Here is a 16,519-nt window from a genome sequence, read left to right as displayed (position 1 = left end):
AAATTATCGAGAACGCACAGCTTAACTGAAAGGCAGACCACCGTCCCTCCACCCACGGACGGTGGGCAGACAAAACCTTAGCAACACCACCCGATTGAGAGAACCACGCTTAACCATACGAACTTTGACCCAAGTCAAAATCAGGCTTGTCCCTGGGAAATATGTTTACAGGTTTGCCCACATATAAACAACGTAAAGGTCAAAGGTTTGAACTTCCGACTTCCTGCTTTACGGACGTCCTCATGCCATGAACTGCAGGCAAGGCACTGGCAGGGTTTGCACTGTTCGCGACCATTTTAACGTTTGAAATAAGAGTAGCTGGCTCTCCTCGGCCATCGAAATACATTGGCTGCAGTAAATTTTGGATAAATGGTCATGACTGGCCGCAATTTGGTAATTTCTGGACACATTTCAGGAGAGCTTCTTACCTTCCCGTTCTAGTAACCATTCCTATCTTTCGCGATGTTGACCAACCCGTAAAATCCCTGATAAGTCCACGGATTAGCATAATTAGTTGTGTTGACTAATTAATTACAACATGTGTGTATGAGACATAAACGTCCTTGTAGAGGAGTGTAAAATAAATAAAGAGTCTAGGTTAGGTTATATAAACCATTTATTTTATTTATTCCGATCATTCAGAGCATGAAGGAAGAAGAGAAAATGATAGAGAAAACAGTGTGAAAAACTCAGTAATACTTAATGGGTCGCCTGTGGTGTCACTTACAGGTTCGTTTACGATAAGTATCACAATATTGCAAATCACAATTACATCCTCTTGATGTAATTGGGTGGCAACTTCAGTGAGGACCGTATAATGGACCTTTGCATAACATGAAATATCTCACGCTGCAAAAATCAATCGTTCAACAACCGATCATTAGTGGTATTCAGTTTGAAATAGAGAGTAGAACATCGGAAGGCTTACTCAATTTTTTCAAAATCTTTCTCAACTGTACATACATTGATTAAACGAACAAACTGCATACAATTTGAAGTATTTCAGTACATTCAACGATGCTTTATTCAAAAATTTAGAAAATGAAATATTCTACATGTCATGCAATCGAAATTCATGTGGTCCTGGTATTAAAACAGATGATCAAAAAACCTTGCCTACCTCACAGGCCTACCACAGGGCCTGGCAAGAATTATTAGTGTAGGAGTTATGAATATGATCAATAAATGTCTTGTATTAAATTTCTTTTCATTATACAAGCCTTACCCGTGTCTGGTGTGTGCCTATTACTTTACCCAAGCTTAGTAGCTATCTGTGTGTAGTGTTTCAAAGGAAACAGTCTATATCTGTTAATGGCCCTCCCTAATCCCCTTCATTAATTTGTTCTGCCGATCACTGACGCAGGGGCTTATCGCCCTGACCAAATACCTCGTTAGCAGCTCATAAGGTAGTAGACGGAAAGGGCTGAAACTCTCAGGGTCCGACGCGCGGAGTTAGCAGAGGAAGACTTCAGATTAGTTCGCCATGTCCCGACCGGAAGTAAACAAAGATCTAAGATGGCTGCTCCCGTGGTAGCTGAACTTGACGCTGCTTAGCAGTGAATTGCGTGTGTTGTCGCCGACTTTCATGTGCAGACATTACACAGGACTTACAATTGTGCTCATCATCGAATATTAGTTAAAGTCGCGTGTGAACTATTTGTGTTTCCCAGCCGCGTGGTCAAGTCTGAGGTACCTCTGCGGTAATGTTAAGTTTTCCACAGAAATTGTTGAGCATTTAGAAAGGGTTTGAACAGAGTTTTTGTTCTGAAAGTGTGTAAACTCCTGCCGTCGGGAGGTCGATCAGTACGGTTACTGTTACCCTGGAGTAATATTTATAGTTTTGAAGTACCGTTTTACTATTTTATATGTACACCCCGATATTTGACACAATATAGTAATATACAGAAGTTGTTTGTTACATTATATGACTGTGTGTTGGTTCCTCATTTCATGCCCCATGCTGTGTAGCCCTGCGTAAAGGTGTGTGCATGTGTGTTCCAGCATTATATGGCCTCTACCAAAGCCCTGCAATGGTCTTTGAACAGACTTGAGGTCTCTGCGGCCTGGATCTGGACCGCAATGAAGACTAAACGGTCTTTTTGGCCGAAATTCTGCTCTATTTGGGCAAAATCCTTTCCCTGCCTACCTTTACCTCCTAACCAATCCCAGAAAAGATGCGATTGACTTCTCCTAACGTCCAAAACCGCTCATTTTCTGAAACATAACATACTCGACAAGTTGTTTACCCATGGAGATCCCCATTTTGAATCTCGCTGCAGAGACCCCAGTTATCTCCACAGACCGTTGCAGGGCTGTGGTGGAGGCCGTATACGCCAGGAACACACAGACCTGTACTCAGGGCTACATGCTCTGTTGCTGCTCTAGAGAGGTTAACGCCAGTCTCAGACTTGTTGGCCCTGCTAGAGAAATAAATTTGGCTGAGCTTCGGTCGGTTATTATTCTGCCGTCTTGAAACATCGGTTACACAAGCAACATTTCGGTGAAATTCCAAAGTCAATTTTTTTCCATAACTCAATACAAACCTTCGTAAAAATTAAACCCCCCCTTCAATCATTGATTGTAAAATTTGACCCCCACCTAAAAAGCGGTTTTTTAAAAGTCAACCCCCCCTGATTTCCACCGGCCCCCCTCCCCGTAAATAACGAATGCTCCCTAATCCATAATCTAGAACACAGTACTCCAGGAAGCTCCATGATAACATTTGACGTGGTTTCTCTGTACCCAAGTATTCCCATAGAGGAAGGCATACAAGCCTGTCGTAAGGCCTTAGATCGTAGATCCGACAAGACCCAACCCACAAATACTATCATAAGTTTTTTTAAATTAGTACTCTACAGCAATAACTTTGTCATCAATAACCAACACTTCCTACAAATTCACGGTACAGCCATGGGCCAAAAGATGGCACCTAGTTATGCCATTATCTCTATGGGTGACCTGTAAGAAAAAATCCTACAGGACGCACCCTCAACACCACTTCTATGGCATCGATTCATCGATGACATTTATTGCATTTTCGTAGCAAACATGCAAGCCATTACTGCCTTCTTTAAGTTTCTCAATATAATCATCCCACTATCAAATTCACTATGGAGATATCCGAGACAAGCATCCCATTTCTAGATGTCAAAGTTCATGAGGATGATCACAGCAAAATTATGACCGATTTATACGAAAAACCTACCGACACCCATCAGTATCTTCATTTTAATTCCGCACACCCTAGGCATGTTAAACGGGATTTACCATATAGTCTGGCCATTCGAATTTGTCGCATTTTTTCAGAAACTCATTGGAGAGACATACACCTTTCTGAACTACAATTTTCTCTCTTGGAACGAGGCTACCCACGAAATTTTGTGGTAAACCAAATCGAACGTGCCAAGGCGATCCCCAGAACAACCTTACTGCAATACCATAATAAACAACCCCAATCCCGCATCCCTCTGTCCCCACCTTCAATCCTCATCATCCCGACTTGAAAAAAGTTATCTCCTCACACTTTAACACTCTACACAAATCACCAAGTTGTACACAAGCGATACCAGATACACCTATAATATCATACCGTCGTAACAGAAATCTCGGCGATCTTCTGGTTCACTCTGATATTAGTACGTTCATTACACACAACCTGGTTTCTTTAAAAGCGGCTCAAAAAGGGCGTGCAATGTTTGCAAATTTTCATCAGATATCACCCATTTCACTAGCATAGCCGATAATACCACCCATGAAATCAGAAATAAAATGAGCTGTCAAAGTAAAAACATCATCTATCTCATCACAAGCAAACGTTGCTCAAAACACTATGTGGGTGAAACTAAGACTTAACTTAGTCTACGTTTCAACAATCATCTCTCGACTACTCGCCACAATAAAGACACCCCTGTAGCCACCCATTTCAACTCGGATCAGCATGACATCAACGACATTACAATTTCAGCGATAGTGCAAACATATCAGTCAGATGATAAGCTGCGTAAACAAATCGAATCTTTCACCTGTTGGCTTAAACATCCGCCCAATATTCAAATAAGTTCCCACAGCGCCCTCTCAGTCCATTTCCCGGAGGTATAAATAGCCATTCACCTGCATATCCGCACGCCAGATTCCAACCTTGGGCGTCGGACTGCAAGGTGGGTACTTTTTTCACAAAATCACATATCATTTCCAATCGATCGACTTTCTCAAACAATTCCACAGTTTAAAGTTTTGTAAAGCAATGTTTTCTTAATGTACAGCATTTATTTATAAGCACGATCTTTGTATTTTCCGTTATACAGTACACCTGAAGAAGCTCCAATTTTTTCTCCCTGCTTTCCTGGTGACCATCATAACGTGCCATTACATTGTCAACCATGGTCGATGATGTTTTGACCATCAGTGACAATGACTGCTGACCGTCATCCAAACTGACAATGTTTTGACAATCATCAACTGACGTTTACTCATTGTCACAACATGGTCTTCACATGGTCAAGAAAAAAATAACGACAATGAAACATGGTCATATTATGGTCATCACATGACAATGATTGATGATGACTGACTGGTCATATGGTCATAGTCAAAACATGGTCATTAGATGGTCAGGGAAAAGATTGTGACTATGAAACACAGTCATATCATCATCACCTCGTTGTAAATTATTTGACCATGTTTGATGGTCACAATCTTTCCCAAACCGTCATGATGTGTGCAACTGATCTGATGCACATGTCATTTTATGTGGTACTACAGACTGTAGGAACTCTCACAACAGCTGCACGGATGCCAATGCAGGGAGGTAGACCTGTCAGCACCACTATCATTATGTATTCAGAAAAATAGTGACAACATCACTGTTCGCTCCCATATAGTTATCAAAACAAGTCAACAATTGTATGAAACACGGACATACATATACAGACAGACTGACATACACAGACTGGCACAGGGTGATGACATTGACCCCAGGTATGCCTTGGCCCATGGAGAGTGATAAAGATATAACAAACAGCTGAATGTAATGATAAAATAGTTAAGTATAGGCCTATACAGGCACTGAGAGTGAATATGTTACAGCAATTTGATTAGTTTCTTTTCCTTTTCTACTTCTGTGATAATTTTTAAGACAATCAATCTGCAAGGCAGTTTATGTATTGACAAATATGTTATCTTTTACAAGCACACAGTAAAATGTTCTTGATTTTTCATTTACAATATTTGACATAGACTGAAATACATGAGATGCAACCAATGTTTACACTTTGCCCATACACCAGATACATGGAGAAATTTCAACATACAATCAACTCAGAAACCCTACAGGAAAAAATAAACATTGTTTTCTTCCAGAACAGCTGGTACATCCACATCTGCAACAACTTACAAACCAATTACACAAGGATGATGACACAAGAGATAAAGTTAAACTGTGGTGAACTTGACTATTCCTTTCAAATCCTTACTTGACATCTTACATTGTAAACTAAAATACACTGCATGGTTAATTGTGTACAAAAATACATTGGGATGGACCATTTGATAAGGGATGGTGTCTGGAAGATCGATGAGGTACATTATCTTTTTTATCCGATCCATTGTACATTCTTTTTTCCCCACTCTCTCACCTTTTCTTTTTGTCAAACCTTCTCTGGCTGAATTTTTTATTGGCATTTGTTTGGAATTTTTTCAAAATCTGCCAGAATTTTTTACCGCATTTCAACACCAAATACAGTTTACTATATCAAATGCTTACTAAATCACCACATTATATACTCTTACATGTAGTTCCAGTAGGTATAAAATTACCAAAAAAATCTTAAAAATACAAATGAAAGATATCCAAGTAAAACTGAAAGTTTCGCAAAGTTGTCCAAAAAATTGAAAATTCCGGATTTCAACTTAATTTCAATATATCTTATTAACAAAAACCCTAAGGACCAGTTTACTAAATATCAAAGCAATCAGACTGGTAAATTTTGAGAAACAAATTTTTTGACCAAAAATGAGAAAAATTGCCCCCCAAAATACAAAATTGCAGATTTCATCCTAATTTTAAATATATCTAATCAACATAAACCCTAGGAACCTGTAAACTAGATATCAAAGCTACCAGATTAGAAGTTTTTGGAGAAAAATTTTTTGACCAAAAAAGGCAAAAATTGCCCCAAAAATAAAAAAAAATTGCCAGTTTCAACATACCTTCAATACATTATATTAAGATTAATCTTAAATACCTGTATACCAAATACATGTATCAAAGCTATCAAATCAGCAGTTTTTGGATTAAAAAAATTTTTATCAAAAATTGGGAAAATTGCCCCAAAATTACAAATATGACAATATCAATACAATTTGTACAAGCATGACTGAGGTCATTCCGAGGAACATGAATATTAGGTTTCATAGCATTCAGACGAGCGATTTCAGAGAACACGAATTTTTGACTAAAAACGGAAAAAATACCCTAAAAATACAAACATGCAAATTTCATCCGAATTTTTGCACACAATTTAGAATACCTACAGAAATCTGCATACCGAGTTTCAACCAAATCTTACCAATGCTTACTGAGTTTTAGCCATTTGTAGGATTTTTCCTTTTTTCCCCCTCATTTGCATATTTTTGGCACTGACATGTTCATTTGAACAAATTCACATATCCACCCCTAGGTGCACCTGTACACCAAATACTAGGACAGTAGGTGCTACGGTTTAGGAGTTTTTGATCCGGACGGACTAACAGACATACATACATACTTACATACATACACACAGACGCCATTTTTCCACCTTATACGAATACCTCCCATTTGCATATATACATATGCATATATGGGAGCGTAAAATGATTTTGCCAAAGTCGATAGATTTCTCATTCATCACAGCAGGATTACAGACAAACACATGACTTCACTCACAAGATTACAAAAAGTTAGTAAATTTTCCAAATGAACAATGGAATTTTTCATTTATTTTCCCACGACTGACAATCCAAAGTTTTAAAACTTACAAGAACAGGCAGATTTTCACTTGTGGTTGTGCACAATTCAGCTGCTTTTAAAAGCATCAGTTTTTCAAGTATATATACCGTAGTTTGGCGATCACCTCACCTTTAAGTTTCTGATGCCCACAGACCAGACATGAGGCAAGTCCCTAACCTGAGAGTTGAGTTTTGAGCTTACGTACACAAGATTTGAGTCTCTGTAATAATCAATCAAACTCTTAATATCGTCGACGATCTTGTTTTGTAAATCGTGGTTGGATCAACAGCTGAATTTTTACGAAAACAAAACAAATTGTCAAAACAGGAACATTTTTTCTGTGTATATAAAAGGGAGAATTAGTGCTGTTACGGACGCAATGTACGTCCGTTCACCCCTTTCAAAACGAGCAACAATGACGGGTCGTAGACTTATATAATGTTACTGCAAATTTGTACCGTAAAAATTTCAATAGAACAGGACCTTTTACTGTTGAAACGTACACAAATGTCAATGCTTTCAATGTTTAGTATAAGCACAGTCCCTGAAGCTTAAAGCATGGTAGTCTCTACTACCTCCATGCTTAAAGTATACCGTACGGTACATACAGAGTCTGTGTCACTTGATCATCGATGCCACCAACAATATCTCGCCTTCAGAAGACGTGGATTGAGGTTACAGTTTTTGTCCATGTTTTATGCGTAAGGGCTATACATATTGCACTCCATCCTTAGCTGATCAGCCGAATAAAAATCCAACACGCAATGTCAAAGCGTGAGCCGAATCCGGCTGGTAGCAGCTGACATGTTTAGTCAGAGGTCACGGTTTACCAAGTTAAGGTCGCGCATTGATATTGAATCTTCGTGCTGAAAGAACTGTACACTCTTTTGACCATTTCGAATCATTAGTATAACCATTTTCATAATGTAATATAATAAATAAATTGCTATTTTGAGTTTGAATTGTACTGGATTAGGGCCGATAGAGAGTCAAACTCCAACGTTTAAAACGGGACTACGTTATAAATCGCGTAATGATTTATTGATCTCACTTCCGTGAAGGTCATGAGGCTTGAACGGCGCGAAGTAAGATTTCTGTACCGTTGACTTGGTATTCGTGATCAGGACTTATCTGGCAGAAATTTTGGCGATCTTTGTATGGAATCACTAGCCAAAATACATCATAGTTTCGCAGAAATGTATATAGAGTACCAGGGACAGACAGAGTTCAAAATTTGTGAACGCGAAAAGCAGGTAAAGATGCCGACTATATTTTCCCAGTAACTTGTACCGGTATGCTTACGTGTGGAGTGACCTGCAGCCGAGAACTGTCTATAGCGTCTGCGAGCCGTTCACAAATGCAGGTATTAAAGTTGATATAACCATAGACCTTCGTTATACAAACCACAGTCCCTCTATCCAGAGGGACTGTGTACAAACGTACAACTGCACATTGCCATTAAATTACATGTACTAAGTTTCGTTGAGTAATGATTCGTACGGAATTCACTTTCAATTCACAACGATGCTGGAAAATAGTGTATGGAAAATAATTGCAAGAGTTTTACAGATCGTTTGTCCGTTTTAAATATTATTAATATATGATTATAAATGTTTATGCAGTTGGTGTCTGTGAGTTAGGTTTCAAGTAACTATTGTCTCATTTTCAACTAATAATGTTTATTGATTTCATTCATCAAATTGCAGTCAAACAGTAAAGACTCACACTATTTCCTAACCCATTCGTATTTTTCAGAATTCGTTGCTGGTACTGTGAAGGGATGAGAAATTCAGAGAAAAGAAGCTAAATCGCTGCCTTTGACAGTAATGTTAATTTCACATGAACCTTCTCAAGTCAGAGTTTAATGAAGACATATTTATGTGGCATAAAAAAACATTGGCATATAAAATAAATCGTACCCTAAATTGAACTTAACGTTTTGTTTCTGTTTTATTTTTTACTACTGTTTCTTATGAAGCTAGTATTTCAGAGTTTATACATCTGTGCTGATTTACAGTCTGCCCCAATATTTTTCAGGTGTCCATCTGTAATTATGTTTTTAGCCATGTTTACACAGCTGATTTCACAACTCAGTGTACATATCTGAACTTTCAAAATGTTGAAAGTGTGGTACAAATGCACAAATTTTGCTGTCACTACAGCGTGCTGTATCTTTGGTGTCAGCATCACTAATCTACATATAATAATAATGTTCTTTGGTACATTGTTTCATGATGCTTCAGCTCTCTGAGTATTCTGCCAATACAAAGTTTTCGATTTCTCAACCCTAATATTAAGAGTTGGTCGAGTAGTCTACATGACAGAAATTAGATAAGGTATAAACATCTCTTTTAGGCTTTTTTCAGGCATGTGTCTTTTGGCTGTTATGCAATCTTTTCTCAAAATTCAACTTTTTAAATATGTATCAAAATGTATTCACAAAATTCTCTGTCTATAAATTTTGTAAAGCTGTAACTTTTGGTCTTTTTTCACATCCTCTTGATTAAAACGAAGATTTATTGCATTTTGTCAACATCATTAAATATCTGTTGGTGCAGAAAATATATTTTGAGAAGGTTCTGAATGATCCATTCTACAAAAGACACTCTTTGTACCTTATTATATTTGATTGAAAGAAGTAGTAAATTTCACAAAGCATATATATATTGTATAAAAGCCCTGATGAAAGAGAACATGGTCAACTACAGTACACATTAATTATTTGCACAGTAGTCACATGACTTACCTTTTAATGAACCTCCAAAAAATTTGTTAAAAACAAATTTACAAAAATAGAACAAGATTTCCTATTAAAAGTCTGTACACTTTCAAGCTGTTGTAATCGACACACATGTACTGTATTGGTCAGTAAATAGGTGACTATGATTCAGAATTATTTTTATTTTAATTAAAAGGTCATAATGTGAAACAAAAAATAGTGAAAATATCAAAAGTTACAGCTACTGTGGCTTTAAGTCAATATGTACATGTTAGCATTTATTACATTTATTCCTGTCAGTAGTCATTGCTTAAGGTAGCGTGTCAGGTTTGTTGAGTATTTTTGTCAAAAATGAGTTGAGGGACAAATTTTAAAAAGTGCGTTTGTCTTAGTTATATGTGAAAGTATACACCTACAGACTTTGTCAGTTTAAACACTGTTTTTCTATACCATTTTTTGAAGTCAAGTGATCAGTGTACCAAAAAAGCAGCTTTCAGGTGACACTTAGGTGAAATTCACATTTTATTGCCAAAATCTAAGTCCGAAAATAGGTCTTTGCATGAGGGAACCCACAGGCTGCCTTAATTATCACTTTATCCCTGTATAATTGTTGGAGTCATTATATGATCTTTGATATGTGTTTTATCAATGTTGACTATAATTGCACTCAATGCAATGTTACACATAATTAAATTGACTGAAATGAATTATTTACATTCAGTTTCTGTAGCTGTATAATGTTGACATTTATGCAGACGCCTTCAATGACCATGTTTTGACCATCACCCTGTTCTGACAATCACTGACCAGGTTTTGGCAATCAACAATATCCAAACAAGACCACTGGTCGGTGACCATGTTCTGACCGTCATAGACAATGTTCTGGCCACCAATTTGACCAGTGTCCTGACCATCAGTGACCATGTTCTGACCATCATTGACCATGTTCTGACAATCGTTACCTATGTTCTGGCCACCGTTGACCATGTTCTGGCCATCATTGACCATGTTTGACCATCATTACCCATTGCTCTGGCCATCATTGACCATGTTCTGACCACCATCATTGCCTCCTCTGGTGACCATGTTCTGACCATCATTGACCATGTTTTGTCAATCATTGACCATGTTCTGGACATGTTCTGATTACTGTTGCAATGCAGCTTTATTCACAATGACCATGGTCTGTCCATGTTCGTTGTGAACTTTAATCGGCAATGTTTTGACCATGATACGACAACGATTTCTTTTGACCATATTCTGACCGTGTGATGTGACTATCATAATGCTGACCACCACTGACAATGGTGTCAATTTAACAAACGTGTTCATTTCATGGTCGATCATGGTCAACTTGATAGTCAAAACATGGTCGAACATGGTCAATGACCATGGTTTGACAATGGTCAAACCATAGTCGACCATGTTCTGACGTCATCCTTAAAGCAGGGCGAGCGAAACGTTGTGTCACAAGTTCATTAAAATACGTCCGGACCAAACAACTAGGTGTGGTAGTGTGTATCAATCAATTTTTTTTCAAGTTTTATATATATATATATATATATATATATATATATTATATATATATATATATATATATATATATAACAGATTACTTCAAGTACAAAGTAATGAAATCTATTACTTAAGTTTCATGTATCTTGCAATCCTCAGATAGAGTGAAAGGATTACTAGCTCGACACTCTTACATATATGATTGGGACGAACCATTCTATTTGTAGGTAGTGTTAAAATTCGATAAATAATATTTGTTTTGGTGGCGACATTTTGAAACCAACTCAGAGCGTTTGTTTAACAGTGTAGATTTGTCAGCATTGATAATGTGTAGCTTTTCTGATATACAAAGAATCTTTGTATATCAGAAAAGTTACACAACAGTGTAGCCGTAGAAGTCAGTGTATTCAACAGTAAGTGAAGATGAGGAAATAATCAACTGTAAACTAACTATGAGAAAACTAACAAAAACTGAAAAGGATATATTGTTACTATCGAAGTTAGAAGCAATTGAATTTATTTCAGAAACGACAACAAAGGGAACACTGAGGAAGATAAATCCGACAGTTATTCTTTTGACGGGAAAGATGTTTGTAAAAGCTTTTTCCTTTTTATCCATGATACTAGTGAGAGAGTTATGAAAAACTTAATGAAACATTACAGCAAGGAAGGAGCGAAACCTAGAAAACATGGAAATAAAGGTAGAAAACCAAAACATGCATTGAAGTTTGTAGACATTGAAAGAGTAGTCAAATTTATTTTGCAGTATGCAGAACTGTTTAGATTACCACAGCCATCAGCACCTAGAGGTAGAGATGAACAGCGACCTATTTACTTACCATGCCGACTAGACAAAAACAGGTACACAGTGAATATAAACAGCAGTGTGAGCAACATAGAGTAGAGAGAATTGAAGGCTATCCCTTACGAAAAAATATGGCTTCTGGCACATAGTTGTGCATGCTAACCACAACAGTTGTGGATACCAAGCTGCAACTGTTTGTGGCTTATAAGCAGGTTATTCATATTTTATCATGTAAAGATCTGTTCTGGCACAGTTTTGCGGTATACAGGCCGCTGTGATTGCAGACGATATGCCGCAAAAAAACGGGGCGGGCTTTTAGCGGCATAGAGGCCGCTGTGATTGCAGACAATATGCCACAAAAATGGTGGGGTAAAAGGTTTCATGGTAAAATGCTGCTATGCTTGCTTCCTTTGCTACCCCCCCCTCCCCAACCATACCTGCATTTGTACCTACCTGTTTTATACTAGCCAGGAGATTACCATACACTTCACATCTTCATTTGTTTTAAGGGACAGTAGCTGTAACTTATGATGTTGTTCTTTCAACTTTTGTGTGTTGAGGTAACTTTTCACTTTACTCACTTGGCAAAATAGGCAAAAATCAAGACACATAACAGTATAAAAATACTGCATAAAAATGAAGTTACAGCTACTGCCTTTTAAACCGCCTACTCACAGATGCAAACAAAAAAAACACTTACCACATATCTTCACGATAATACCCCATTGTTTATTTTGATATGTAAAACAATGATCATGGTACACTAGGCTGGACCACTAAGAAATTAAAATAAAATCAAAATTCAATAATCTAATGAGGTTCATGTGAAAAACATAACAGAACATGTCTAAAAGTCTGCATTTGATTTTTCACATTATCCAAAGTTGTTTTTGATGCCATCCTGATGTTTCCGATCTTCTTCTGAAACTTCACATTGAATGTTCCTGTTGATCCATTGGTCTGTTCAGTTTCATGGCCTTTGCCCATACACTGAGAATAAAAATGATAAATAACAGACAAGGATATTATTACATGTGCAAAGTGAAATTGCTTGTATTTTGTCGACTACCCTTATTATATATTAATACAAAAATTCACCAAAAAGAGCATTCATGTGCATGAAAGAAATTATAATAATTAATATATAAAATAATTTACCTAATGATACAAACTCATTACATATCTATACATAATGCTTATTGTGATTACCAAATCATTGCTTTTCAGCCTCTTTTTCACTATTTACTTGTGACACACCACTCCAAACTACAACTATTTACCAGCGGTGATAGGGTTTCAGCACATCTCAAACAGAAGAAATGTAAATGGAAAACTGTCTCATAAAATGTTTTAAAACAAAAAGTATCCCTTTATAATAGCGCAGTGCACGGTTACAGGTTTGTTACTAAATATAGCTGTACGCCGCTTGAAATGCGGACAAATTTTATCAATGTTGCATACATTGCTGTTTTTGCAGCTTGTACTCTGAGTCGTGAATATGCCTATTGGTATTCATTGTTACACTAGCAGTTAGCCCACTGATTTCGTCGTTCTTGCATGCGTAATTTTCAAAAGCGTAATCTAAAAATGCGGACGAATATTTATTTTTGCATATTAATGAGAGAACAGTGACGTAAACTGTGAACGGCCCCTACCAAAATTAGGTCTCAGTTTAACCCTTTCACCCCCAGTTCCCTGTATACAGGTCCAACTTTACCATAGAAAACAATGGATTTGGGACAAACCATGGTGGTGAAAGGGTTAAATAATAAAAGATATGAGTATATGTTGTATATCATCAATCCGGTCAAAATTATGAATCAATGAATAAAAATAACAGATAATAGCCCGGCTCTATCCGTTACTACAACTCTCCTACTTGTAATTAACGCACAAAGACAGACAGTGTGGAGTAACACTTCACCGTTTATACCATTGTACCAACCTCCATGATTAACTATATTATTTTTGCCAATACCGTACGTTCATTTGGCATACTTGAACAGGGTTCGCCAAGAACAACATCAATATAGCACGACCAAAGACAGTGAAAAACTGCGAAAATTATAGAGACAAGTCGTGGTATTGAAAATTACTTACCGAATTTTTAAATGATCTGTAGCTCTTCGATCAAACTATGGGTGTGTCCGTGACCGTTGTTCTTCGGGACGATATCGCGGTCTCAGAATCGGTCATCCAAGGGCCATCAACGCATCGCAAACGCTGTTTGTTGGTTTTAAATTCATAGCTAACCTTTACGTACCCTGAATGATAATGTCCTACGGTAATTTTACGCGAAACTGTATCAAAATCAGAGCGAAAAAACGGCGACGATATACTCCTCGCTCAAACGTCCTAACGGCCTACCAGTGCATATCAGATTTAATTTGCCGCTCAGGATTTGACCCATGACCTTTTGGCAATCTGACCAATCATAAAGAAATCTTCACATGATCTACAACAATCTGACCAATCATAAAGAAGTCTTCACATGATCTATGACATCATCAGGCGTGATTCTAGAGTTCCGGGTTCAAAGTCTGTTCTGACCCACGCACTGTCTCCGAGCTCAGCTGCATGCGAGCTTGCGTTTGAAAACCAAAACGACACAAATACATGGGAATAAGCTTTCTAGATCAACACAAAACTCTACAAAAACGGCTCCAACATAGCAGTCTCGTGACTTACAAACTTTGTCCGATGATGACTTTCATCGCGCACGTCCGTATTTTGAAGCCCAGAGACTGCAGAGTGATCAATGTTGAAACTATGCGTACATTATTATACGCTGGGAAAGCTTACCGTACGTACCTCCATGCCATACGTACGCTTTCAAGACCTACTCCGTACTTGCAGTTCATTTAAAACCCGCGTGTGAAAGGGGGTAAGAAACACAAAAGAACTAGATATACATTATTTTTGAGTTGCAGTTCTTTGAAAGACTTGTCTTTTCAAGGGAGATATGCACGTGAAATAAGTTCATCATACGTCGATATTTCATCATAAAATTAAGTTCATCATACGTCGAGAGTTGCCGACATCGACGGTTATTTACGAGAAGTGAATAAAAGACTGGCATTTTTGGAAGCGATCGAGTAGCTGAGGTAGGCAGGGATACGACTTTGGCCGAAGAACGCTGAATTTCGGCAGTAATTTGGCTTTTTACGTCAAGTTCCAAAATGGATTTGAAGTCACCGACCCTACGTACGGGTCTTTGCAGGGCTGTGGTGAGCGGGGCGATTAGCTATAGCGGAACACACAGCATCGTGAGCGGGGCGATTAGCTGTAGCGGAACACACAGCATCGTACGCAGGGCTAGATTCGCCAGAGTTCATATTTTGCAAAGCCTTTTTTCTGTAGAAACAGTTACTGTCAGTGAGAACCGATCATTTGCAAAACGTACATAAAAAGTCAGTGATTGATTTATTGCACCGATCAAAGTCAAATGTTAGTTTTTCACACAATTTGTTGAAAATCAAAGGTTTCCTGCTGTGCCAGCTGTAGTGTTACTGTCAATGGATATCTCATCTGAGAATGCGTGACCAAGTGGAGTGTCAACTCAATGTTGTGGCTTATATCTTGCTCAAACTGTGTTTATTTAAATATTTTAGCATATCTGCCACAAAAGATTTGACTGATTGTCTTTGTGTGCTGTTAAGTGCCTCTAGTGGCACATATCGGCACATAATGAAAAAAAAGTTCTGGCAGCCTTTTTGTGTGTAGCTTATAAGCCGCACGACAGTGGGACATATGCACAAAAAAAAATTTCGTAAGGGATAGGAGCTTCAGAGATATTTGGAGGACATGTCTGCCTCACATTAAGTTTATGACACCACCCAAGAACAGATGTATGTGCAATGTGTGAAGGTCATAGACAGAAAATAAGTAGAGCAGTTACAGAGGATGAAAAACAGGAAGCCATACAAGAGTTTTTATAGCATTTAAACACAGCACAACATGCAAGGGACATATACAGAGATTCAAGTAAGGAAGCAAAGTCTGAATATGATGAGCTACAGAATAGGAGGCAGCCTCCACTACACCATGTTCACAAAATCTCATTATACGTTTGACTTTGCTCAACAGGTAACACTACCATACCACTCCAGACAAGTTGGGCCCATTTATTTCAAGACACCAAGGAAAGTCCAAATATTTGGTGTGTGTAATGAGGCGATACCACTGCAAGTGAACTACTTGCTTGATGAATGTGATACCATTGGTGTTAATGGTACAGGTTGCCATGGACCAGACACTGTCATCTCTGCTACATCATTACTTGATACACATGCTATGGGAGAGAAAGGAGCAAATCTATACGCTGATAACTGTAGTGGTAAAACAAAAATAGGTATGTCATTGCCTATCTTGCATGGCGTTGTATGACTGGTCGCCATGAAACGTTGCAATTGTCATTCATGATTGCTGGTCACACAAGATGCTTGGTTGATGGATGTTTTGGACTACTGAAGTGAAGGTATCGCCAATCTGA

At 37.9% G+C, this 16,519-nt stretch overlaps 1 long non-coding RNA gene across 1 annotated transcript; it reads right to left on the bottom strand.

The window, feature by feature from the left end:
- Positions 1-12,735: 12,735 nt before the first annotated feature.
- LOC139127166 (uncharacterized) lies at positions 12,736-14,571 on the bottom strand. The gene is made up of 2 exons (XR_011550936.1): positions 14,128-14,571; positions 12,736-13,017 (listed from the first exon to the last, which is right to left on the bottom strand). It is a non-coding gene; the product is annotated as an uncharacterized lncRNA (long non-coding RNA).
- Positions 14,572-16,519: the final 1,948 nt, after the last annotated feature.

Source organism: Ptychodera flava, unplaced genomic scaffold (assembly GCF_041260155.1).
Source record: "Ptychodera flava strain L36383 unplaced genomic scaffold, AS_Pfla_20210202 Scaffold_29__1_contigs__length_4469600_pilon, whole genome shotgun sequence".
In the NCBI taxonomy this organism is placed as follows: Eukaryota; Metazoa; Hemichordata; class Enteropneusta; family Ptychoderidae; genus Ptychodera; species Ptychodera flava.
The sequence above is the reverse complement of the archived record's forward strand: the minus strand, read 5'-3'. Positions and strand labels throughout refer to the sequence as shown.